The sequence below is a fragment of the Hemiscyllium ocellatum genome, chromosome 19 (genome assembly GCF_020745735.1).
Source record: "Hemiscyllium ocellatum isolate sHemOce1 chromosome 19, sHemOce1.pat.X.cur, whole genome shotgun sequence".
Lineage (NCBI taxonomy): Eukaryota > Metazoa > Chordata > Chondrichthyes > Orectolobiformes > Hemiscylliidae > Hemiscyllium > Hemiscyllium ocellatum.
In genome coordinates, this window is record NC_083419.1 from 1,585,161 (window position 1) to 1,610,244 (window position 25,084).

Below are 25,084 nucleotides of genomic sequence, written 5' to 3' on the forward strand. Positions count from 1 at the left end.
AAAATTCCAAAGATTCACCACCTTCTGAGCAGAGAAACCCCTCCTCATGTCAGCTTGAAATGACTTACCCCTTACCCTGAGGTTCTGTCCCTGATGTCTAGACTCACCAGCTCCATCTACATCCTACATCCAACCAACTTGTCACGTAAGAGGTTTATAAGCTTCAATGACATAACTTTTCACTCTTCGACATTCTAGGGAATTTCAATCTCTCCTCAGCAAACAATCCCACCATCCCAGGGATGAATTTGGTGAATTTCCAGTGAAATGTGTCTATGACGAGTATATCTTTTTTTTAAGGTTCATTCTGGTGCTGTGGTAGTGTCCCTCGAAATGAGAGTCAATGTACCATTGTGTTTCTGACTGCTTGCTGTATCTAAATACCAGCTTTTACTGACTGATGGACATACACCCAGATACCTTTTGGACATGAACACTTTGTGACCTTTCACAATTTAACAAATAATCAGCTTTCTATTACATTTGTTCACATGCTATTCCTTCTGCCTTGTTCATGCCCTCTCATTCAGCCAGTTTCAACTCCATAAGCATGATTCAAGGGCAGCAGATACATGGGAACACCGCCCCTTACTAGTTCCCCTCCAAGCCACTCACCATCCTGACTTGGAAATATATCGCTGTCACTGGATCAGAATCCTGGAATTCCCTCCCCAAGGGCATTGTGGGTCTACGAGTAAAAAGTGAGGACTGCAGATGCTGGAGATCAGAGCTGAAAATGTGTTGCTGGTTAAAGCACAGCAGGTCAGGCAGCATCCAAGGAACAGGAAATTCGACGTTTCGGGCCAGAGCCCTTCATCAGGAATGAGGAGAGGGTGCCAGACAGGCTAAGATAAAAGGTAGGGAGGAGGGACTTGAGGGAGGGGCGATGGAGATGTGATAGTGGAAGGAGGTCAAGGTGAGGGTGATAGGCTGGAGAGGGGGTGGGGGCGGAGAGGTCAGGAAGAGGATTGCAGGTTAGGAGGGCGGTGCTGAGTCCAAGGGAATCGGCTGAGACAAGGTGGGGGGAGGGGAAATGAGGAAACTGGAGAAATCCGAGTTCATCCCTTGTGGTTGGAGGGTTCCCAGGCGGAAGATGAGGCGCTCTTCCTCCAACCGTCGTGTTGTTATGTTCTGGCAATGGAGGAGTCCAAGGACCTGCATGTCCTCGGTGGAGTGGGAGGGAGAGTTAAAGTGTTGAGCCATGGGGTGGTTGGGTTGGTTGGTCCGGGTGTCCCAGAGGTGTTCCCTGAAGCGTTCTGCAAGTAGGCGGCCTGTCTCCCCGATATAGAGGAGGCCACATCGGGTGCAGCGGATGCAGTAAATGATGTGTGTGGAGGTGCAGGTGAATTTGTGGCGGATATGGAAGGATCCCGTGGGGCCTTGGGGCCTGTCTAACCCCGCCCCTACACCAATCTCTGCCCCCGCTAAAACCAACCACCCCGTGGCTCAACACTTTAACTCTCCCTCCCACTCCACCAAGGACATGCAGGTCCTTGGACTCCTCCATTGCCAGAACATAACAACACGACGGTTGGAGGAAGAGCGCCTCATCTTCCGCCTGGGAACCCTCCAACCACAAGGGATGAACTCGGATTTCTCCAGTTTCCTCATTTCCCCTCCCCCCACCTTGTCTCAGCCAATTCCCTTGAACTCAGCACCGCCCTCCTAACCTGCAATCCTCATCCTGACCTCTCCGCCCCCACCCCACTCCGGCCTATCACCCTCACCTTGACCTCCTTCCACCTATCACATCTCCATCGCCCCTCCCCCAAGTCCCTCCCCCCTACCTTTTATCTTAGCCTGCCTGGCACCCTCTCCTCATTCCTATGAAGGGCTCTGGCCCAAAACGTCGAATTTCCTGTTCCTTGGATGCTGCCTGACCTGCTGTGCTTTAACCAGCAACACATTTTCAGCATTGTGGGTCTACGTACAGCACATGGACTATAGAGGTTCAAGAAGGCAGCTCACCCCGACCTTCTCAAGGGACAACTAGGGACGGGCAATGGATGCTGGGCCTAGCCAGTGATGCTCAGCTCCATGAGTGAATATAAAAATAACTAAAATGGAAGGTGAGAGTTATTTGATGCAGACCCAGTTGGCTGGTTTCTGTGTGTTTAGATAGCATGGTGAGTGAAGCACAGGTTTTTCATTTACTGTACATGGGTCCCCTGAAGCTCCCCTCAGTCTATGGTCAGGAGAAAACCTTTAAGCCCCCGCTTCTTTTTTAAGAACTGTTGAAAGAGCAGCCTCTTTTATGAGTTTCTTGACATTGCTGACTCTGTGTCATGTCCTAAGATCCAGAACAATATTTGTTCAATTCTCTCTCCATTAAGTTCACTGTGAAGAATGTGTCTTTGTTTATGACATGAGTGAGAAGCTGAGTAATCCTGACTGTTCTCTAATCCAAACCTTAGACATTAGTGTCAAAACAAGCCTCTCAGATGATTGTAGGAGGCCATTCAGCCCCTTGAACCTGTTCCTCCATCCAGTTAGGTCATGGCTGTGTCTCTGCTCTATCCTGAGTTGACTCTGTGACCGTTTTTTCCCTTGACATCTTGTGTTGATATTTTCAACAGAAGCCCTAGGCTTGACTGCTCTTTGTGGGAGAATTTCAGATCTGGAGGATCTTTGTGTGAACAGTGCTTCCTGGCTTCAAAGGGTGTGTGTGTGTGTGTGTGTGTGTGTGTGTGTGTGTGTGTGTGTGTGTGTGTGTGTGTGTGTGTGTGTGTGTGTGTGTGTGTGTCTGTGTGTGTGTGTGTGTGTGTGTGTGTGTGTGTGTGTGTGTCTGTGTGTGTGTGTGTGGGGTGGAGGTGGGTGTGGAAGGAAGTATCTATCCACTTGGGCCATCACAGTGTGTGGGAACAGCTTACTGGTCTCTCGAGCCTTTTGCTGTTCAGTAACTGAGCATGCTGATAAATCTGGAGCATAAAAGATGATTATCAATGTTGTGAAAACATAAAAATCTGAAACTGGTTTGAGAAAGCAGAAGGCAGATGTTTGGAGTCAGAGTTTATCACATTTCTTCCAGATGTGAAAGTTACTTTTGATTGGGGCGATATGCCAAAGCCCAGGGTCATAATATTTCATCATTAGATTCACTGCCTTATAGGCAACACTGAAACCTCGTATATTCAGTTATTTTATGTTGAGTTACTTGACCTGGAGTATAAAAAGGGCTGCTAGTTGTTTACTAGAGAACTGATATTGTGGAAGAACTGTGATCCCTCACGGTTTTGAATTTCCCTTTTGATTTGTTGCATTTTTTTTCTATTTGTGTCCCAGATTCCCAACAACACTCGCACCTTCGATTGTTGGGAATATGGGATAGAAATGGACTTCAGGTGTCCCCTGACGGCTGCCAATTCAATTGTCCTGCTCCTGTGGGGAAACTCTTAGGGAGAGTTGCCAGACAGTCAGTGTACCGGTGAAGACTTGGCAAGCAAATCTCTCTCGGTTGGTACAGGAGCAGAGATTCTGGGCTCCTTTGGAATATGACGTGGGATGAGATGGTCAGACACAAGCTGTGAGGAGTGAGTGACATCCTGACATGAAAGGATTATCTTCCCCAGTGCTTCAGGGAGTGAGCACAGTCCTTGGCAGCTCATTTGTCTGTTTGGATCGTTGTCCCTCTTTTATTTTGTGATGTTCTCACTGCCACTCCTGACACCCACTCAATCCCAGCTTCTCTGCTGGAGGAAGGGATTGTACTTGAATCGTCAAGAATTAAAGATGAATTTTGGCATCATGGAATCCTTACAGTCAGAAAGAGGCCATTCAGCCCATCAAGTCTACACTGAATATCTGAAGACCATCCCACCCAGACCCACCCCAGCCACCCTGTCCCTGTAGCCCTTGATTTTCCACAGCTGATCCACCTAGCATGCACATCCCTAAACACTGCAGGTAATTTAGCATGGCCTATCTACCCTAATCTGAGCATCTTTGGACTATGGGATGAAACCGGAGCACCCGGAGAAAACCAATGCAGACACGGGCGGAATGTGTAAACTCCACACAGTCGCCTGAGGATGGAATTGAGTCGGTGTCCCTGGAGCTGTGAGGCAGCAGCGCTAACCTGCCAGAATCCTCTTGATGCCCGTGAGGAAATGCAGGAGAAAAATTATAGAAGCATTACAAATATACGTTTTAAAATTCAAGCAGAGAAACAAATCTTATAGAGGTTTATAAAACCATGAGGGGAATGGACAGGGTAAATAGACAAGGTCTTTTCCCTGGCATGGGGGATAGGTTTAGGGTGAGAGGGGAAAGATATAAAAGGGACCTAAGGGGTAACTTTTTCACACAGAGGGTGGTACGGGTATGGAATGAGCTGCTAGAGGAAGTGGTGGAGGCTGGTACAATTACAACATTTAAAAGGCATCTGGATGGGTATATGAATAGGAAGGGTTTAGAGGGATATGGGCCAGGTGCTGGCAGGAGGGACTGGATTGGGTTGGGATATCTGGTCAGCATGGAATGAGTTGGACCGAAAGGTCTGTTTCCATGTTGTACATCTCTATGACTCTATGACACTCCACAACCTCCTACGCTCCATGGAAAACAGACCCAGCCTATTCAGCCTCCCCCTATAATTCAAACCCTCCAGTCTCAGCCACATCCTGGTAAATATTTTCTGAACCCTCTCCAATTTAATAATATCCTTCTTATAGCAGGGTGACCAGAACTGGACACAGTACTCCCAAAGTGGCCTCACCAACATCCTGTACAACCACAACATGACGTCCTAATTCCTATACCCAAAGGTCTGAGCAATGAAGGCAAAATGTGCTAAACACTTTCTTAACCGCCCCATCTACCTGTGATGCAAACTTCAAAGAATTCTGTGTCTGGACCTTTAGGTCTCTCTGTTTAACAGCACTCGCCAGGGCCCGATCATTAACTGTGTAAACCCAGCCTTTGTTTGTTTTACCAAATTACAACACCTCGCATTTATTCAAATTAAACTCTATCTGTCATTTCTCAGCTCATTGACCAATCATCGAGATGCCTTTGTAATTTTAGATAACCTTGTAAACATGGCCAATGATTGGATGGTTTTCTCAACATCTAGTAGGAGAGATGGACTGTGGAGACTCCGTAATGAATTGGGAGTGCACCCATGACCATATCTAAAAGAAAAACAGAACACAGGATCCCTTTGCTCAGGTTTGGAATGGATGTTAGATCATTTGCAGAGAATCATACATCACAGGAGGCTATTCAGCCCTTTTGTGTGTACTAGTTCTTCATAGGGACAATGCAAATAGTTCTCATAGTCAAAGCATAAAGAACAGTAGAGCACAGGATCAGGCCCTTCAGCCCACTAAGCCTGTGCTGACAACATGATGCCTTGCTAAAGTAAAAGCCTTTACATGGTCTGAATCCCCCTGTTCCCTGCCTTTCCTGTATCTGTCAGGATTACTCTTAAATATTGGTATTGTATCTGCCTCCACCACCTCCTCCAGCAGCACATTCCAGACATTTATCACCCTCTATGTTCAAAACCCTGCCTCTCCCATCTCCTTTAAACTTACCCCCTTTTATCTTAAACCTACAGTGTGAAGTGCATGAGTCAGGGGTAAATATAGGATAGGGTGATGGGTTTGGGTGGGTTACTCTTCGGAGGGTCAGTGTGGATTAGTTGGGCCAAATGGCCTGTTTCCATACTGTAGGGAATCTAATCTAATTAAATCTAACCTATGCCTCCTAATAATTGACATTGCTCCCCTGGGGTAAGGCTCCAATTATCCATTGTATCTACGCTTCTCCTCATTTTGTAAACTTCTATCAAGTCGCCCACCCCCTCACATGTTCAACTGAAACCAAACCAAGTTTGTCCAATCTCTCCTTACAGCTAATTCCCTCCAAACCGTTTCTGTACCCTTTCCAAAACATCCACATCTTCTGGTGGTGACCAGAACTGTCTGCAATATTCCAAATGTAGCCTAACTAAAGTTCTAACTGAAGTCCACCAACTTTATTCCCTTCTAAGCAGTGATCCAGTTGTCTTTGGAAAGTTGGATCTGTTTCTGCCGGACAGTCGTTCCCTGATGATAATCAGTCATTGTGGTAAAAATGAATTACTTCTCACCTTTCTCTGGCTTTTTTTTAGCAAATTGATTTGAATCGATGTCCTCTGATTAGCCACACACCTATTGGTCAGAACAGTTTCTTCTCATCCATTAGATCAAAACCCTTCATAAAGGGTCAATAAATTTCTCTTGGAAAGTAAGACAGTGAGAATTGGGGCAGGATGAGGCCATTCGGCCTCAAGAGTCATACTTTGCCATTTAGTGAGGTCAATGCTGAGTTTCTATTTCAACATTATTTTCCTGTATCATTCCCACATCTCATTAGACCATAAGGAACAGGAACTGGAGTAGGCCATTCAACAGGGTTGTGGCTAATCTAACATTCCTTATCTATTGATGTCTTTATTGTGTTGAGAAATCTAGCAGCCTCATTCTGTAACACACTCAATGTCTGAGCTTCCACAGCCCTCTTGGGTAGAACATTTCTCCATATCCTCGTCTGAAAATGTCCTGCCTCTTATTTTGTGTGTTTGCCCCGGTTCTAAATCCCACCATTAGGAGAAAACATCCTTCTGTTACCTACCATGTTGAGAGCTGTCAACATTTTGTATGTTTCTGTAAGATTGCCTCTCATTCTTGTAAAGTCTAGAGAATACAGACCCAGTCTCTTCCATCTCTTCTTATAGCACTGTCACACCAGCCTGGACCTCCATCTCACTTCCTCAATGGCAGTAAAGCCTCCTCTGATATAGAGACCAGAACTCATCATAGAATCCCTGCAGTGTGGAAACAGGCCATTCAGCCCAACGAGTCCACATCAACCCCCCCGGAAACTAACCCACCCAGACCCATTCCCCTGTTCTATATTTACCCCTGACTGATGCACCAAACCTATACATCCTGAACGCTATGCAACAAATTCCCATGGCCAATCCACCCTGACCTGCACATCTTTGGATTGTGGGAGGAAACTGGAGCACCCAGAGGAAACCTACACAGACACGGGTAGAATGTGCAAACTCCACACAGACAGTGACCTGAAGCCGGAATCGAACCCGGGTCCCTGGCGCTGTGAGGCAGCAGTGCTAATTGCAGAGCCACTGTGCTGCCCTTTGTACAATGGTCAGGTGTAGTCTCATTGAGACTCTGTACGGTTGAAGCACCTCCGCTGTAAACTGTAGCTGTTGCTGAAAAATGTGCCCAGCACCTGTTGACGAGCAGTGACCAATTCCATTGGTTAGTTTTGCATTCATTGTTTTTAGAGCCTGTTGCATCTTACATTGTAATTATCGGAAGCAAAACAGGAAGTAATGAGCATATTCGGAAATGCCTTGTCATTACAATTAGAAATTGGGTCTCCACAGAAAATGAATCATCTCTTGTTTACAATGAAGGCTGTTTGAAACATTGACGCTGCATTGTATTAGTTTCCTGTTCTCATCTGTTTGTGATTCAGTTTTGAAATTTGAAAGGAGAAGGTTTGAAAGGGTGAGCCGAGACTCATTGTAATTCAGCCTGGTCCTGTATTCTGTACAGTCCTGTTGACACAGCCTACACCCTGGGTTAGCATTCTAAATGGGATGGCAGTATTGGTGTTTATTTTTCTTTTATTCATTCACAGGATGAGGGCGTCACTGGCTAAGCAGCATTTACTGCCTATCCGTAATTGCTCATTACTGTGGGTCTGGAGTCCCATATAGGCCAGACTGGGTGAGGATGGCTGTTTCCTTCCCTGAAGCACATTAGTGAACCAGATGGAGTTTTCTGACAATCAACAATGGATTCGTGATGATCAATAGTGTCTTAATTCAAGATTTTTTAAAAGATTGAATTTAAATTCCACCACCTGCTTTGATAGGTCTTTGAACTCAGGTCCCCAACACCTTACCCAAGTCTCTGGATTAACAGTCCAGCGATAATATCACTAGACCATCACCTCCCCCAGCATAGAGTACACAGGACAGAGGGAGAAAATATGTCTGTGATTGAGACGTATAAGATTATTAAAGGATTGGACAGTCTGGAGGCAGGAAACATGTTTCCGCTGATGGGTGAGTCCCGAACCAGAGGACGCAGTTTAAAAATAAGGGATAGGCCATCGAGAACAGAGTTGAGGAGAAACTTCTTCACCCAGAGAGTGGTGGGTGTATGGAATGCTCTGCCCCAGAAGGCTGTGGAGGCCAAGTCTCTGGATACTTTCAAGAAAGAGATGGATAGAGCTCTTAAGGATAGTGGACTCATGGGTTATAGGGAGAAGGCAGGAACAGGATACTGATTGAGGATGATCAGCCATGATCATAATGAATGGTGGTGCTAGCTCAAAGGGCTGAATGGCCTACTCCTGCACCTATTGTCTATTGTAAACTTTGTGGGTCAATCCGCAGCACATGGACTGCAGCGTTTAGAGAAGGCAGCTCACCCCCACCTTCTCAAGGATGGACAATAAGTGTTGGCCCAGCCAGTGATGCCCATGTGCCATGAGTGAATAAAAATAAAACTTTACTGTTTTTATACAAAGATATTACTAGCAACAAAAAAATAGGAATTGCTGGAAAGCTCAGCAGGTCTGGCAGCATCTGTGGAAAGAAATCAGAGTTAATGTTTTGGGCTGAGTGACCCTCAGATATTGGTTGTGTAGTCACAATGTAACTGCATCTATAAAGGCCTTGACTAATCAGTTAGAATTCTCACTATTGGTTTGAGAATTTGAGTCCAATTAAGATTATTGAGGAATCAAAAGCTGATATGTGTCAAAGTTAACATTAAACTGTCAGATTGTCATAAAAATCTAAACTGGTTCATGTCCCTTGGGGAAGACCTAACCAGGCATCCACCTGACTGCAGTCCCAGACTAATATGGTTGACTCTCATCTGTCCTGTCTGCTGCTCTACTGGTCATCAGCAGTGCATCAAGGCTGACTATCGCCATTTCTGGACAATTAGGGAATGGGCAGTAAATACTAGCTCTCCCCAAGATGTCCACATCACAACGATAAAGGAAAAACTCCATGCTCATAATTTACTGCTGTGGTCAATGTTATTTGGGCTGTAAGCAGAGAGTCCAGAAGGAGACAGCAAATTAAAATAAACCTGATTAAGGAGCATGGCCATTGTGAATGGAGACTTCACCCAAGTGAGTGAGGCTAACACTGAATGTGCACGTCTGGGAATTTGGTTCAAATGGGAATTTATTGCAGAAGGGATAGAGGCGCTTAAACTGGGGTTTACTGTAAAATGTAGTGTCTTCTGTTGGAGAGTTGAGTGGGAGATGAGAGAGGGTGTGGCTCGAGTGGATGAGCCAGAGGGAGACCAGAGGCTGAGAGACGTCACAAATCACAATGTGACATGACTCCAGGGAAAGCAGCTGATTAGAGGGTATTTCTAGTCAATAAAGTAAAAGATTAGCTCTCTAGTTTTTTTACCCCTCTCTTATAAATAACTCGTTAAGTGTGAGATTGATGTGGGTGTAAAAAAATACAGTAAAGCAGGGATTTTAGAGTAATGAATGAAGCACAGCAATGACAGCAGGGTGGTGATGTGTTGCTGCTGCAGCATGTGAGGGCAGTGGGATCCAGAGTGTACACTCCTGCGGTAAGTGTTTGCAGCTCAAGGAACTTTGGATCCAACTTGAGCTGGAGTCTGAGCTGCAGACACAGGGCCACATCAGGGAAGGGGAACGTTACCCGGACACTTTATTTCAGAGGGTTTTCCACCGTTCAGATTAGGTAATTCAAAATGAGCCTGATCAGGGACTGGAGGGTGAGACTGCCATCAGAGATAGTTCAGAGAAGGTTCACTCAACTGATCCTGGGGATGGGTGGACTGTCTTATGAGGGAGGATGAGTGGTTTAGGCCTGGCCATTTGGAAGAATGAGGGGCGATCTTATTGAAACATACAAGATTCTTAGAGGGTTTGACAGGCCCAGATGCAGAGAGGTTGTTCCCCCTTGTGGGAGGGTCTTGGAGCAGAGGGCATTACCTCAGAGTAAGGGGCCAGCCCATTTCAGAGAGAGATGAGAAGAACTTTCTTCTCACAGAGTGGAGTGAATCTGTCGAATTCTTCACCACAAAGGACTGCTGAGATTGGGTCATTAGGTGTATTAAAGGCTGAGACAGACAGATTTTTAATCAGGAAGAGAATCAGGGATCATAGGGAAAAGGCAGGAAGGTGGAGTTGAGGGCTATCACATCAGCCATGTTCTCACCGAATGGAGGAGCAGACTCAATGGGCTGAATGGCCTACTTTTGTTGCTATGTCTTATGATATTTAAGTATCGGGTTGAAATCAGGAAGCCTCTTGCCCAATGACTGAGGGAAATTTGGAACTCCATCCCCTGTGAAACAGCTGACGCTGATGGTGGGAGTGGGGTTTGGGGAGGAGGTTTCAGGTAGCATGCTGGTGAAAATTCCCATGCTAAGATTGCTGGATTTTTACCTGCAGGGGGCCATTGAACCCAGTGAGGTAAAGGGAGCCAAACCGTGATGTAATGGACTGCCTGCAGGGTCTGAGGAACCTCCTCGAGTATTGCCTGCCTTGCTTGGTGTGAGGTGGGTGTTAGTCTCATCTGATCCAAGTGGGATACAGCGCTCTGCTGTGTTTCATTGTCTGTTTCTTATTGGCTTTTCTGAAGTTGTTGGGCTGCAGAAGGGAAGCTGTGTTCCCAGTGAAATTTCCCAGTTTGATGTGAATTTGGCCGTCGTGTTGTTTATCTTTGCTTTTCGCTGTCCACTTTCAAATCATGCCCAGAGATTCTGGAGAAAACTCAAGTTTTTCATAATCCCCTTAGGGTTAGTAAGAACTTTCTCAATGTGGTCCTTCCAATAAATTGCAGCACTGCTTTTAAACATGGAAACATTTTGGCTCTCACTTTAATATAATTTAAGAAGCAGGAGATTGTGAGTTTTCTGCTTGATTCTGGTTGGTTTGTGAGTGTGTGCTAAGACCTACTAGTTAGTTCAATCTAACATACTTGGTTTCATTTGTTGACTGTGAAGCAATCAGTAAAGGCTAATGCTGCCATTTAATGAGCGAAACATAATTCCCCAAAATCCACCCACTTATTTTTATTCATTCATGGGGTGGAGGCAGCACTGATATCCAGACCTCCGTGGGGGTGGGGTCACGATGATCAGTGGGCAGCTAATGTATGTGGCCCCTTTCAGTGGCTTAGAAGGAATGCTGGGTACTGGGTATCTTAGCACAACAGGTGGAAGGGTAAAGGGTGATGGGGGGCCGTGGGTAGATATGAGTTGGCACTGAGTCAGCAGATTAGTAATAAATGGCAACATAGGATGAGTACAGGGCAGGAGGTGGTACAGTAGGTGGCCTGAGTTGGTATTGATTATGCAAGGACAGTGTGTGAATCATTGCTGTGTGAGGAGAGGTGATCTCAATGGAAATATAGGGGTCTCATGACACTGCAACTGAGGTCAGTCTGGGTCACACTGTAGAGTAGGAGTGGAATCTCATGTATTCACTGACTTCCAGTAAGGAAGCTTTAGACATCTCAGCTTAACATTTCTTTCCAGCTCTGATGACCTGGAGCCTGGCAAAACTAAACAGCCAGAAAAAAAAAGGTACTGCAGATGCTGGAAATCAGAAACAAAAGCAAGAATTGTTGGGAAACCTCAGCAGGTTTGGCAGCACTTTTCCAAAACTGAAGACCAAAAAAAAATCAATTTACCTCAGCTTTCGAGACCAAGTTCCAAATAATCAAGTGGTCACTATGAGCCTTGATCACACAGCTCCCATTGCTGTTTATTGGAGCTTGCTTTGCAGAAGTTGTCAGCCCTATTATTGATATTACAAATGTTGAGTACACTTTGAAAGTACTTCTTTGATTGTAAATCATTTTGAATCTCCCGGTATCATGCTTCATAAATGAAAGTTTGTTACTGCTGAAGCCGAGGAAGTGGCCACACCATCTGTTGTCTCCCTTGGGTCACTGAGTTTTTGGTTTCATGTTTTGGGCTGAACAGAGTTGACTTGAAGAAAGTGGTTTAATCCACGCTGTCCGATTACAAGGCAACAATTCGATGTGTACTCCTGTGAGTGTGATTTAAACGCGACAATGCAAGGAGTAAAATGCAGAATGACAAAGCATTAGTGAAACATGAGAGTCGAGTCAGGATTTCTTGACTTTCCAGCAATGATTGTAGACTGTTTAACTTGGCCAAGGCTCTAGACACCAGATGGACAAGGTTCACCATGAGAGGGTCTGTTTCCTGTCAGTTTATAAATGTTAGCCCGAGTCCCCGATGTGAAGGTTTTCACAATCTGACTGAACAACTGAGAATGGAGACATTTGGCCTGATGGACGATCAAGCCTCATGAAGGGTGGGGTACGTGGTACATGGAGCTCGAGGGGCGGGGTCTGTGATACATGGAGCTCGAGGGGTGGGGTACATGGTACATGGGCTCGAGGGGCGGGGTCTGTGGGATATGGAGCTTGAAGGGTGGAGTACAAGGTACATGGAGCTCGAGGGGCGGGGTCTGTGATACATGGAGCTCGAGGGGTGGGGTACATGGTACATGGGCTCGAGGGGCGGGGTCTGTGGGATATGGAGCTTGAAGGGTGGAGTACAAGGTACATGGGGCTCAAGCGGTGGGGTATGTGGTACATGGGGCTCAAGGGGTGGGGTACGTGGTACATGGGGCTTGAGGGGCAGGGCATGTGATACATGGAGCTTGAAGGGTGGGGTACGTGGTACATGGGGCTCGAGGGGTGGGGTCCGTGGGACATGGGGCTCGAGCGGTGGGGTATGTGGTACATGGGGCTCAAGGGGTGGGGTACGAGGGATATGGTGCTTGAGGGGTGGGGAGGTGACGAGGAGATGGGAAGTGTAAAGGAGGTGGTTCGGTGGGGCTGGATGGAGAGGTTACTGGAGGGAGTGGGGAAGGGGGAGGAGATGCAGTGAGGGTGAATTTTAACTTCAGCCATCAATCCATCTGTAAGGAGTCAAACAGATTCTCTCTGGCCCTCTACCCAATCTAGGCAATGGTAATTTTAAATTCCGTCTTTTTGGAAGCTCCCTTCTTTCAATGTTTGTGCAGCTTCCTATTTCAGTGTTCAGCCGTGGGCTAAGGGTGGGAGGGATGATGGCAGGTTTCTGATGGGCCGAATAGACAAAGGGTCAGCAGGAGAATGGAGACATCAGGATATGCTGAGTGCTTTCCTTTGTGGTTCTTGTGTGAGAGCAAGCAAATGAGGAACGGGTAAAACATCACTGAATTGAATAGTAGGGCAGGTTCAGAGTAACCGCAAATGTAACCAGATCTGGACAATATCCGGGCTTGGGCTGGCAAGTGGCAAGTAACATTCACACCACACAGACGCCAGGCAATGATCATCACCAATAAGAGGCAATCTGTGTACAGCTCCTTGGCATTCGATGGTGTTATCATCACTAAATCCCCCACTCTCAATATCCTGGGGGTTATCATTGATCAGAAACTCAACTGGACTCACCACACAAGCATAGTAGTGGAGATATATCACTGTTCCTCCAGTGTCATTGGGTCAAATTCCCTCCCTCAGAGCATTGTGGGTCTACTGACAGCACATGAACTATAGTGGTTCAAGAAGGCATCTCACCCCCGCCTTCTCAACAGGCATAAAACCATTAGATACCGGAGTGGGATTAGGCCATTTGTTTGTTCTGCCATTCGATCATGTGGATATGATTTGGGAAACTAGGGACTGGCAATAAACGCTGGGTCAGCCAACCACACCCATGTCCCACATGTGAATAAGAAAGTGATGATTAGATTCCATACAATGTGGACACAGGCCCTTCTGCCCAAGTCCACACCGACCCTCCAAAGAGCAACCCCCCAGTCCCATTCCCCTACATTTACCCCTGACTAATGCACCTGGTACTATGGGTAATTTAGCATGGCCAATTCACCCAACTGCACATCTTTAGACTGTGGGAGGAAACTGGAGCACCTGGAGGAAACCCACGCAGACATGAGGATAATGTGCAAACTCCACACAGACAGTCGCCTGAGGCAGGAATTGAACTCGGGTCCCTGGTGCTTGAGGCACCGTGCCAACCCACCTTCCCCCACACTCCTACCATTGGCTGGGTAACACTCTATTGTTGCCGGGCGCTGTTTTCTACAGCCACTTAGAAAGCAAATGGACCTGCATTGTTCCATTGGATTTTTGTTTTAACTGGTTTTTCTGTGTGACTATTAGGAGATGTGTTGAAACACTTTGTTTTAATGCTCCTGATATTTTCCCTGTATATTGCTTGTGGTGATGTCTTGAATATTGCAGGGTGATTACACTGGAGGGTAGAGACTGTGACCCCATCATTCTGCTGGACTGTCACACTTTGCACAGTGTCACCAGTGATGCCTCACCCGACACAGTGATTGCAGTGTAAAAGCAGGTCCATTTGGAACTGTCAGAGAGGGTCATGTTATGATGCAACCCAGGGCTATCATTTGCTGTCAAAATTTCACTTGCATTCCTTTGAAACGGCTGCTCTGGGACTTTAACAATTTAGACCGGCTCTCTGCCATCGATGCTTTCATTTTCTCTGATGCTAACATTTGAACAAATTGCACTCCAGGTGGTACTAACTGCTGCTACCTTGTGTTTTGCTCCACATGCCTGTGATGATGGATTTGAATCAGGGACTTTGAAATACTTGGTGAAAAAAGACAGATGTAATGAAAGGACTCCTGCTTCATCAGACAGTGACACCGGGAGCTAATGCTTGAAAAGGGCTTGGAAGCAGATTTAACAGCAACCTCCAAAATGCAGTTGGAGAAATAGTTGGTGAAGAAAGATTTTGTTTTGTTTAAGTTCTCATCAGGGCTGAGAAACATCAAAAACAGGAACAGGAGAAAGCCATTCAACTCTACAAGCTTGCTGTCCCATTCAGTGTGGTCATTCACTGATCATCCAGCTCAGTCCCCTGCTCCCACTTTCTCCCCCATACCCTTTGACCCTTTAGTCCTTAAGAACTCCTTCTTCCATCCAACATTTTGACTTCAAGTGCCTTCTGTGAGAGAAAGGCTCCCCACTCTCTGGGGGGAGACATATCTCCCCATCTCAGACCTGAATGGCCTGCCCTGTATCCTGTGACCACCCCCCCACCCCAACCCCCCCCCCCCCCAGTCATCGGGAGCATTCTTGCTGTGTTTACAATATCCACAAATAGGAATAAAGCAGAAAAACAAGTTTATACTGTGAGAGAGGACGGTGCTGATTAGGGGGCAGGTGGACCCTGAGTGGTAGAGAGGTTTGCGTGGAGAATACAATAGTTCACGATGATTGGCAGTTAACTGGCAGACGTTGTTGAGATTTTGAGTGAGGCAGGTTGACTCTGATTAGTCGGAGAAATGGATCATTTTGAGTTGAAATGGGCGCAGTGTGTGTAGATGTTCTTCCTGCCTGCAATGTACAGGGTCCTGTGCATTAATGTACATAGCTTTCAGTGCACTGAAAACCTGACTGTCATACAGTCATAGAGATGTACAGCATAGAAACAGACCCTTCAGTCCAACCTGTCCTGTTCAGCTCTCCCTATAGCTCAAATCCTCCAACCCTGGCAACATCCTTGTAAATCTTTTCTGAACCCTTTCAAGTTTCACAACATCTTTCCAATAGGAAGGAGACCAGAATTGCACACAATATTCCAAAAGTGGCCGAACCAATGTCCTGTACAGCCGCAACATGACTTCCCAACTCCTGTACTCAATACTCTGACCAATAAAGGAAAGCATACCAAACACCTCCTTCACTATCCTATCTACCTGCGACTCCACTTTCAAGGAGCTATGAACCTGCACTCCAAGGTCTCTTTGTTCAGCAACACTCCCTAGGACCTTAGTGTATAAGTCCTGCTAAGATTTGCTTTCCCCAATTGCAATTAAACTCCATCTGCCACTTCTCAGCCCATTGGCCCTGATCCTAGTCCAGATCCTGTTGTAATCTGAGGTAACCCTCTTCGCTGTCCACTACACCTCCAATTTTGGTGTCATCTGCAAACTTATTATCTGTATCTCTTATGCTCACATCCAAATCATTTGTATAAACGACAAAAAGTAGAGGGCCCAGCACCGATCCTTATGGGACTCCACTGGTCACAGGCCTCCAGTCTGAAAAACAACCCTCCACCATCACCCTCTGTCTTCTACCTTTGAGCCAGTTCTGTATTCAAATGGCTAGTTCTCCCTATATCCTGTGAGATCTAACCTTGCTAATCAGTCTCCCATGGGGAACCTTGTTGAATGCCTTATTGAAGTCCATATACATTACGTCCACTGCTCTGCCCTCATCAATCCTCTTTGTTACTTTCTCAAAAAACTCAGTCAAGTTTGTGAGACATGATTTCCCACACACAAAGCCATGTTAATTATCCCTAATCAGTCCTTGCCTTTCCAAATACATCTACATTCTGACCCTCAGGATTCCCTCCAACAACTTGCCCACCACCGACGTCAGGCTCACTGGTCTATAGTTCCCTGGCTTGCCCTTACCACCCTTCTTAAACAGTGGCACCACGTTTGCCAACCTCCAGTTTTTCGGCACCTCACCTGTGACTATCGATGATACAAATATCTCAGCAAGAGGCCCAGCAATCACTTCTCTACCTTCCCACAGAGTTCTCGGGTACACCTGATCAGGTCCTGGGGATTTATCCACCTTTACCCGTTTCAAGACATCCAGCACTTCCTCCTCTGTAATCTAGACATTTTGCAAGATGTCACCATCTATTTCCCTACAGTCTATATCTTCCATATCCTTTACCACAGTGAATACTGATGCAAAATACTCATTTAGTATCTCCCCCATTTTCTGTGGCTCCACACAAAGGCTGCCTTGCTGATCTTTGAGGGGCCCTATTCTCTCCCTAGTTACCCTTTTGCCCTTAATATATTTGTAAAACCCCTTTAGATTCTCCTTAATTCTATTTGCCTCTGCTATCTCATGTCCCCTTTTTGCCCTCCTGATTTCCCTCTTAAGTATACTCCTACTGCCTTTATACTCTTCTAAGGATTCACTCGATCTATCCTGTCTGTACCTGACATATGCTTCCTTCTTTTTCTTAACCAAACCCTCAATTTCTTTAGTCATCCAGCATTCCCTATACCTACCAGCCTTCCCTTTCACCCTGACAGGAATACACTTTCTCTGGATTTTTGTTATCTCATTTCTGAAGGCTTCCCATTTTCTAGCCGTCCCTTTACCTGCGAACATCTGCCCCCAATCAGCTTTCAAAAGTTTTTGCCTAATGCCATCAAAATTGGCCTGTCTCCAATGAAGAACTTCAACTTTTAGATCTGGTCTATCCTTTTCCATCACTATTTTAAATCTAATAGAATTATGGTCACTGGCCCCAAAGTGCTCCCCCACTGACACCTCAGTCACCTGCCCTGCCTTATTTCCCAAGAGTAGGTCAAGTTTTGCACCTTCTCTAGTAGGTACATCCACATACTGAATCAGAAACGTTTCTTGTACACACTGAACAAATTACTCTCCATCTAAACCCTTAACACTATGGCAGTCCCAGTCGATGTTTGGAAAGTTAAAATCCCCTACCATAACCATTCTATTATTCTTACAGACAACTGAGGTCTCCTTACAAGTTTGTTTCTCAATTTTCCTCTGACTATTATGGGTCTATATTACAATCCCAATAAGGTGATCATCCCTTTCCTATTTCTCAGTTCCACCCTAATAACTTCCCTGGATGTATTTCCAGGAATATCCTCCCTCAGCACAGTTGTAATGCTATCCCTTGTCAAAAACACCACTCCCCCTCCTCTCTTGCCTCCCTTTCTGTCCTTCCTATCACATTTATATCCTGGAACATTAAGCTGCCAGTCCTGCCCATCCCTGAGCCATGTTTCTGTAATTGCTATCATATCCCAGTCCCATGTTCCTACCCATGCCCTGAGTTCATCTGCCTTCCCTGTTAGGCCCCTTGCATTGAAGTAAATGCAGTTTAATTTATTAGTCCTACCTTGTCCCTGCCTGCCCTGACTGATTGACTCGCTTCTGTTCTCAGCTGTACCAGTCTCGGATTGATCTCTTTCCTCACTATCTCCCTGGGTCCCACCCCCCCACCTTACTAGTTTAAATCCTCCTGAGCAGCTCTGGCAAATTTCCCAGTATATTAGTCCCCTTCCAATTTAGGTCCAATCCGTCCTCCTTGTACAGGTCACTTCTACCCCAGAAGAGATTCCAATGATCCAAAAATGTGAATCCTTCTCCCATACACCAGCTCCTCAGCCATGCATTCATCTGCTCTATCCTCCTATTCCTGCCCTCACTAGTTTGTAGCACTGGGAGTAATCCAGATATTACTACCCTTGAGGACCTCCTTTTTAAATTCCTACCTAACTCTCTGTAATCTCCCTTCAGAATCTCAACCTTTTCCCTTCCTATGTCGTTGGTTCCAATGTGAACAATGACCTCCTGCTGGCCCCCCTCCCCCATGAGAACATTCTGCACCCTCTCTGAGACATCCTTGATCCTGGCACCAGGGAAACAACACACCATTCTGCTTTTTCTCTGCTGGCCACAGAAACGTCTGTCTGTACCTCTGACTACAGAATGCCCTAACATAATTGATCTCTTGGAAACCGATGTACCCCTCGTCGCATTAGAGCCAGTCTCAATATCAGATACTTGGCTGTTTGTCTACATTCCCCTGAGAATCCATCACCCCCTACATTTTCCAAAACAGCATACCTGTTTGAAATGGGTATATCCACAAAAGACTCCTGCACTAGTTGCCTACCTCTCTGACCCCTCCTGGAGTTAACCCATCTATGTGACTGTATCTGAGATTTTCCCCCCTTCCTATAACTGCCATCCAGCACATACTGTTGCTGTTGCAAATTCCTCATCGCTTCTATCTGTCTCTCCAACCGATCCACTCGATCTGATAAGATTCGCATCCAACAGCATTTATGGCAGATATAATCCGCAGTAACCCTTAAACTCTCTTTAAACTCCCACATCTGACAAGAAGTACATATCACTGCAAAGGCCATTTTTGCTCCTTCACAATCTACAGACCCAGAAAATAACACCGTCTTATTCCTCTACAAACACTGCCCCAGGTTAAATTAATAGTTATGGCTTATATTTTAATCAAGAGACATATCTGCAAAAACATATAATCAAAAAAGAACCCACTCTACTCATCACTGCAGATTCTCTGTAGGCCACACTTAAAACAACGATTAACTTCTCTGATTCTGTGCTGTGAACTTCGCCCAACAGTTCCTCCAAGATTAGGTGTGAATTTCACTGTTTGTTAATTTTCCCTGATGCACTGCGATGTCCAGCAATACACGAATTCAAACAGCAAAGGCAGTAACTGTGCAGGTTCTCTCTCTCTCCCTCCTGCACTGTCCTCACCATGTGCTTACTTTGTCTGCTCTTCTCCCTTTAAAACTGCTGTTGTTTTGACTTTTTTTCCAAATGTCCAAAACAATGCAACAGCATATAAAACAGTACTTGCTGCTTCTGGAATTTGAGGAAATCAGCTCCAACACCTAAAATACCTCAATAAATGGAGCAGCTGTTACAGCCAGAAATTTCCTGAATGAGTCATCAGCATAATTCTACTGCACACACTCAGGATGAGGCAGTAGCTACTGTCCAGTTTCAGAATCACATCCAATGCGAGGGGCTGTGGAATTTGTGAGCTGGGTGTGCTTAGCATCTTGCTCATTGTGAACTGCTGACTGGGTATGCTGTTTGTTACAGTCTTTACAATGTAAGGCATACATACCTGGCATCAAACTAGCACTAAAGTTCATAGACCACGTTGTATATTTGTGTGAGAGGCAGAATGTCTTTCTGACTTGATGGCAACATTCTGTTAATGGTGAACATCACTCAGGTTGCTACTGCATGGTAACTGTGTGAAACAGCTCACTTCAGCTGTTACTCAAAGCTTTGAGAGACCTTAGTCTTCCAAACTGATGTGGAATATGAACTAGCACAGGCACGATGGGCTCAATGGCCTCCATTATTTGCGAGATTGATCAATGGTGCTGTGTGTGTTACTGCAAAGCTCTGGGAAATAGAAACAAACTGTACGTAAAGTAGATGCACTCAGTCACAACGTGCATTTTATAGTATTTCTGTTCCTATATGTCATATGTTATCTGATTTCAATTTGAAACGTTAGATACTAGTGTTTCCAAATAAACCTATTGGACTATAAACTGGTATTGTCTGATTTTATAACTTTGTCCTCTCCAGTCCAGCACCAGCTCCTCCACATCATAGATATGTTTCAGCCTGTTAGGGCAACACTGTAATGACAGCATGTGGAAAGAGCAGAGAGAGGGAGCTATCTGGCTAACCTGACCAACCGTCTCCACTATCTCTACCCCAGCCCCTTGAGATGACTATGTGTGCCAAGCTTGCTGATGGGAGATACCACTGTGTTCCCTTTATCATCAAAGTTTGTGAGTTGGACACAGCTCAGGATTGTTTCTAAGGCAATTGTCAATTAATACAGGAAAAAAATGCAACGTTTATAGATAAAGAGCAGAAGTTTATGCTTTTATGGGAGCTGTTATCTAATCGCAGATGGCCAATGAAACTCTTAATCTTCCATTAACTGTTTGGTTATTGCACATTTAAACAGATCGTTGAGTTTTATTCGGCTTTTTCCCTTTGACTGTGAGGTAATTATTGAATCTCTCCAACCCACAATTGTTTCCAGTTGTGACCCGAACTCTTAAACATCTGCTTTACTTAGAACAATGTAGAATAATGCTGAGCTTTATTTGTTTTGATAAATTGTGATTTCTACTAGTTAAAGATGTGTGGATTTGGGGAGATTTGATTGATGTTAATAGCCATGATGTGGAGGTGCTGGTGTTGGACTGAGGTGGGCAAGGACAGACATCAGCCAACACCAGGTTATAGTGGAACAGGTTTAATTGAAAGGACAAGTTTTCAGGGCACATCATCTCCATGCTCACTGCTTGAATGGTCTATCCAACAAACCTCACTTCCCTGCTCTCCCATAACCTTTATCTTCCCTTTTAAAACTTCCACTGTCCCTTTCAGACAGTGTGTTCACAGCTCACTGGCTAACAATACATGGCTTTCCTCTCCCTTCAGTTCTCCAAATCTGTGTCCCCTCTCATTACCAATCCTCCTGCCACCAGGTCATTTATGAATTGCTGTAAAAATATTGAATGTCTGTCAGTCATTATTCACTTGTGCGTTCTTAATATCAATTCCTCAACGCACCCCTCACCAACCAATCGGTACTCTCCTCTCATACAGTATAAATATTGAGTTTGCTTTATTTTTGTATTCTTGCAATTTGTTCTGATCAGTGCGAGAGGAAATACCTCGACAGAAGTGTATTTGTTTTTCAGCAGTACACAAGTCCTCTTTAACCAAGTGACTGTTTCTAGTAATTTCTGTCCATCCATCAACCCATTAACATTTGAATAACTGTCATTTTGAAGGTTTCTTCCTGTCCCGTGAATCTGTGTTGACCTTGTGTTCTGCAGTCAGTGACTCAGGCTGAGGTAACGCCGCGGTATTTCTGACTGGGACGTGTGGAGAGCTCTGAGCTGGGGGCTCCTTTTAAAGCCATCCTGATGAAATCTGTAAGGGACCGTTTCCCAATGTCAGGCTGTACAGCTAGAAAAATATCCGGAAATGTTAATCCTTCATCTGAAACAGAAAAACAACAGGTTGGGGAAAAGTGAGTCAAGTGGACAACTGAACTCACAAATATTTATTGTAGGCAAATATTTGTGCTGAGCTGCAGGTGGGGATGAGGGTGGGGTGCGAGCAATGGTGAGGGTGAACGGGGGAGTGGTGAGGGGAAGGGAAATAGCTTTTGACACTTGGAATGTCTCCCAGTGTAGATTCCAGCAGCCTGACTGTAACAGAGACTCACTGGGGATTGAAAGCACGAGGTCTCAGGTCAAATACTCTCATCCAACGTTACGTTCCACCTTTACTGAGTCTCACCCTATCCCCATCCCCTCCTATTCCTTTCTCCTTCGTGCATTTAGCCACCTTCCCCCTTAAATAAAAACCAAATGGACTGTGGATGCTGTCAATCAGAAACAAAAACAGAAATTGCCGGAAACACTCTGCAGGTCGAGCAGAATCTGTGAAGAGAAATCAGAGTTCACATAGTGACCCTTCCTCACAATTAGAAGCGTTAACTCTGATTTCTCTCCACAAGATGCTACCAGACCTGCTGAGCTTTTCCAGCAACTTCTGTTTTTGTTTATGTTGCACCTTTAATATATCAACACAATTCCCCCTCCCCTGCGCATGGGAGCACGTCCCTCCTTTAACCTCCCCCTCCCCGTTGGAGTGTGTCCCCCATTCCCCCCTCTCCCTGTGGGAGTGTGTCCCCCATTCCCCCCTCTCCCTGTGGGAGTGTGTCCCCCATTCCCCTCCTCTCCCTGTGGGAGTGTGTCCCCCATTCCTCCCTCTCCCTGTGGGAGTGTGTCCCCCATTACCCCCTCTCCCTGTGGGAGTGTGTCCCCCATTCCCCCCCTCTCCCTGTGGGAGTGTGTCCCCCATTCCCCCCCTCTCCCTGTGGGAGTGTGTCCCCCATTCCCCCTCTCCCTGTGGGAGTGTGTCCCCCATTCCCCCCCTCTCCCTGTGGGAGTGTGTCCCCCACTCCCCCCTCTCCCTGTGGGAGTGTGTCCCCCACTTCCCCCTCTCCCTGTGGGAGTGAGTCCCCCATTCCCCCTCTCCCTGTGGGAGTGTGTCCCCCATTCCCCCCTCTCCCTGTGGGAGTGTGTCCCCCATTCCCCCCTCTCCTTGTGGGAGTGTGTCCCCCACTTCCCCCTCTCCCTGTGGGAGTGTGTCCCCCATTCTCCCTTCTCCCTGTGGGAGTGTGTTCCCCATTCCCCCCTCTCCCTGTGGGAGTGTGTCCCCCATTCCCCCCTCTCCCTGTGGGAGTGTGTTCCCCATTCCCCCTTCTCCCTGTGGGAGTGTGTTCCCCATTCCCCCCTCTCCCTGTGGGAGTGTGTCCCCCATTCTCCCTTCTCCCTGTGGGAGTGTGTTCCCCATTCCCCCCTCTCCCTGTGGGAGTGTGTTCCCCATTCCCCCCTCTCCTGGGCCAAGAGGTTTCTCATGAACTCCTGATTTGAATTGTTAATGAGGGCTGTGTATTTGTTCCTTTTGTGCCTACAAGTGGAAACCTCTCTATCCTGCCCCCCATCAAACTGCTTCCTAACTTTAGAGACCGATATCAAAGCACCCCTCAGCATTGTCTCTTCACCGGCAAAGCCCTCCAGTTTGGTCAATCAGTTTAATCCTGATCAGTCTAATCTCTTATTCTAGTCTCATCTTTGTAATATTTTCACTCTGTATCTTTCAGAGGCTTTTTCTAAGTGCAGTCTATACCAGGGAGAGCAGAACTGTACACACTATGCTTTTGTACAAATTCAATGTCATCTCTCTGCTTCTCAGTGTTAACCTGCTCCTGAGCGCAATGGTGTTTATGATTTTACGAACAGGAATAGAGTTCCTAACCCTGTAAGATTCCCTAGAGCTTCCAGGAATTAAAGGCTACTTTCTAAGAACAATGTAAATCTAGACAAATGAGTTTCAACAAGGAGAAAGTGAGGACTGCAGATGCTGGAGATCAGAGCTGAAAATGTGTTGTTGGAAAAACGCAGCAGGTCAGGCAGCATCCAAGGAGCAGGAGAATCGACGTTTCAGGCACAATCCCTTCTTCAGGAATGAGGAGAGTGTGCCAAGCAGGCTAAGATAAAAGGTAGGGAGGAGGGACATGGGGGAGGGGCGATGGGAATATGATAGATGGAAGGAAGTTAAGGTGAGGGTGATAGGCCGGAGGGGGCGGAGAGATCGGGAAGAAGACTGCAGGTCAAGAAGGTGGTGCTGAGTCCGAGGGTTGGGACTGAGACAAGGTGGGGGGAGGGGAAAAGAGGAAACTGGAGAAATCTGAGTTCATCCCTTGTGGTTGGAGGGTTCCTAGGTGGACGATGAGACGTTCTTCCTCCAGCTGTCGTGTTGCTATGGTCTGCGATGGAGGAGTCCAAGGACCTGCATGTCCTTGGTGGAGTGGGAGGGGGAGTTGAAGTGTTGAGCCACAGGGTGGTTGGGTTGGTTGGTCCGGGTGTCCCAGGGGTGTTCCCTGAAACGTTCCGTAAGTAGGCGGCCTGTCTCCCCAATGTAGAGGAGACCACATCGCGTGCAGCGGATACAGTAAATGGTGTGTGTGGAGGTGCAGGTGTATTTGTGGTGGATATGGAAGGATTCCTTGGGGCCTTGGAGGGAAGTAAGGAGGGAGGTGTGGGCGCAAGTTTTGCATTTCTTGCGGTTGCAGGGGAAGGTGCCGGGAGTGGAGGTTGGGTTGGTGGGGGGATGTGGACCTGACAAGGGAGTCACGGAGGGAGTGGTCTTTCCAGAACGCTGATAGGGGAGGGAGGGAAATATATCCCTGGTGGTGGGGTCCGTTTGGAGGTGGCGGAAATGATGACAGATGATATGATGTATATGGAGGTTGGTGGGGTGGTAGGTGAGGACCAGTGGGGTTCGGTCCTGGTGGTGATTGGAGGGGTGGGGCTCAAGGGTGGAGGAGCGGGAAGTGGAGGAGATGCGGTGGAGAGCATCGTCGATCACGTCTGAGGGGAAATTGTGCTCTTTGAAGAACATCTGGGTTGTTCGGTATTGGAACTGGTCCTCCTGGGAGAAGATGTGGCGGAGGTGAAGGAATTCAGAATATGGGATGGTGTTTTTACAGGGGGCAGGGTGGGAAGAGGCATAATTTTGGTTGCTGTGGGAGTCAGTCGGTTTATAATAAATGTCCGTGTTGAGTCTGTTTTCCGAGATAGAAATGGAGAGGTCTAGGAAGGGGAGGGAGGAGTCTGAGACGGTCCAGGTGAATTTGACGTCAGGGTGGAAGGTTTTGGTAAAGTGGATGAACTGTTCAACCTCCTCGTGGGAGCACGAGGCAGCGCCGATACAGTCATCGATGTAGCGGAGGAAAAGGTGGGGGGTGGTGCCAGTGTAGCTGCGGAAGATGGACTGTTCCACATATCCTACGAAGAG

The 25,084-nt window shown here is 46.5% G+C and overlaps 1 protein-coding gene across 6 annotated transcripts in view; it reads left to right on the forward strand.

The window, feature by feature from the left end:
- nav3 (neuron navigator 3) overlaps nt 1-25,084 on the forward strand; it is a 440,932-nt gene that overhangs the window by 18,181 nt on the left and 397,667 nt on the right. The gene's annotated exons all lie outside the window — the stretch shown is intronic.